Source organism: Glycine max, chromosome 1, assembly GCF_000004515.6.
Source record: "Glycine max cultivar Williams 82 chromosome 1, Glycine_max_v4.0, whole genome shotgun sequence".
Lineage (NCBI taxonomy): Eukaryota > Viridiplantae > Streptophyta > Magnoliopsida > Fabales > Fabaceae > Glycine > Glycine max.
The window spans coordinates 50,940,764-50,943,868 of NC_016088.4; positions in this window are offsets into that span (position 1 = coordinate 50,940,764).

The window sequence follows — 3,105 nt, forward strand, 5'->3', positions numbered from 1 at the left end:
CAAATTATGTATTGAATAAGATAGAGGGATCAAAATTAAATTTAAGTCAAATATTGACTATTATAAAGTTTAAGTTTTGATCAATAATTGGGTATTTCTTTATTTTCATTCTTAATTATAATAAAATATTGTATCTGTCAAAAAATATATTGCAATTTTGAATTTCACTAATCTTTCATTCATTTATAATAAGATATGTTGGATTGAGGGCATTTCTCGTCAAGCATATCCGTTAGCTGATATTGATGTAGGCTTTGGCCATTTCTTTATCTGAATAGAATAGTCAGCTTTAATTTAAGCCAATTTTTTTTATAAAATTCTTACGTGTAATTATTACTGTTAATAAAATGTATTTTCACAAGTAAATTAAAAAAAAAAATATACTTATATATGAATATAATAATTTATTTCTTATTTTTTATACGTAACTATTAATTAAAATGAAATATTATAAATTATTATAAATTTATTTACTTATTTATAAAATTAATATATTTAATTATTATTATCCATGAAATATTTTTAATTCAACACCAACTAGTCTTAAAGAAAATAAATTTTAGCATAACTAGTAATATAATATTTAATTTTATTATTTAATATTAAAGTTATCAAAATTATGTAATAAGAAAATTAATTTGAGTAATTTAATTATTTCTTAAATATAATTTTGTTCGTTTGATTGATTTTAATCAACGACTAGTGTTAAGTTAAATTTGAGTTTCGACCAATGACTATGAACATTTGTTTTAAGGATATTGACATTGACTACTTATTTTAATAATTAAAAAAAAGTTAAATTAATATATTTAACAACTAAACTAAAAAATAATCTAATGAGTTGACGCAACTCTATAAAGTTTTATTATTTTGATGAATGAAAATAATTTATTTAGGAAGAAAATTTATATTTGATGTTTATCATATGTAAATTTTCTTAAATTAATGACAAATATACACTTGAGCGAAGATTAATTTTTTATGTAATAGGTCAGGAAGATATATATATATATATATATATATATATATATATATATAATATTACCATTTATGAAATAAAAAATAATGTTACCTATTTTATTTTAAATTAGTATATGTAATAATATTTTGGGTCATTATGATATTGGTGCAAAATATATAACAATTTTGTTGATTTTTTTATAGAAAGAACTTAAATTTGATATCTTATTTAGGAGACCAAATCTAATACTACCAAGACTAATGATTTGTTGGTGTTTAATTAATAATATAATATTTTTAATATTACCACTTCACATTAAAACTATTAAAATTAATATTTAATTATCAAAATCATATAATAAATAGTATCAATGTGAGAATTTTAATTCTACATTAAATAGTAGATCCATTAAATCTAATTAAATATGATCAACAGACTATTATAAACATGAAATGGACTCCTGATGTTTGAAGTCTCTTTTACCTTGTGTGTGTGAATTAGACCACTTTGATTGTAAGATTAAATATTTGTGAGTCCGATTTTTTGTAGGCTAATTGCTGACCTATTTATTAATTGAACCAACCTTTATTGGTTAAACTCTTTTTTTTATATCTTGTATATCAATTAGCATTTATATATTTATAATAATTTAATAAAGTTCATAACAAATGTTTCCTGTCCTTAAACTTTATTCTTATTTTTTAGGGGTTTGTTAACTTTCACCCACTTATTTTTTAAATAAAAGAAATAAGTTAGAAAATTATAATTATAGATATTCTTAAAATACACTCAGCTTTAACTTGCTAACTTACTCCTAAAAAGAATGGAGTGTATGTTAACAAATATGCATATATGATTTAGTAACTTATACTCACCTATTTTTAGATGAAATAAGTTAATAAATTATAATTATAAATTTTCTTAAAATACATTAAATGTAACTTGCTAACTTATTCATTCTAAAAAAATAAGTAAGGGTAAATTAACAAACTCCTATTTTTTATTGGAAAGATCTAGCCTAACATAAACAATTTAATGCAAGTAATTAAAAGCTAAAAAAAATTGCAAGAGCATACCTTAATCTAGTCTAAATGAAGATCAAACGATCCATTGGCAGCCTAGATATATCACATTAATTAATTAATCAAATTCTGGGTTGAGGATCTCATTAAGATTAGATTTAATTTTAAAGATTAGATTTAATTTTTTTAAAAAGAATCATATTGTATCTCGAATGAGTTGAATCCATTCTAAGAGGGTTAATAACTTGACATATTTTGACAACTATATTCATGAAATCTTTCAATTTCATTAGATAATAGCGATTTCTACTGCAGTGCAAGAAGTGTACTTTTTAATTTGAGTAAAAAAAAGTAAATTAAATCAAAATATGGAATAAAAGCCCTTAAAATTACAAATGATGTAACATAAATCAAATTCAAATAAATCTAAAATACAGAGATTATAATACAAAATATCTAAACTTTATAGAGCTGCGTCAACTCATTAGATTATAATACAAAAAAAAGCACATCCTATCAAAGGAATAAGCCATTAAAAAATATCATATTTTTAAATAAATAAAAAACGATAATGATGGTGGAGAAAAGGCAAATTTGCATATACTTGAAGTCAAGTAAAAAAATATCAAACAATAACTGCACACAAAAAACCGAGAAGCAAATGTTAAGAGTTTCATTCTATGTACGTATATTAGTTAGATGTGTTGTTAAGACTTCCATGTGTACAAGCTATAATTAATATACATAAATGTCAGAATAATTAACTCTGACAAGATGACTCACATGAAAGAAGACATAACAACAAATCTAATACAAAATTAACTTGTTATTTTACAGTAGCATTAAAGTAAGTTATACAAAGATGTGTATTATGTATATATAGTTTAATTAATCATAAAATATCACCATGCATGAGTCAATTAAATTAATTTTTTTTAATTCAAACTTGAGGATCTTATAATAAATTTTATATTTTATTTTGATTTTCAATTTAATGTTTTATTAAAAGATAACGTTATTCCTAATCTCGTAGCTTTAGTGAGTCCCCTCACTCACTATTACCTCTCGCCACCAACCATAGTCCACGATGACAAAAAATTGTTAAACTGCAAAATTGTCTTT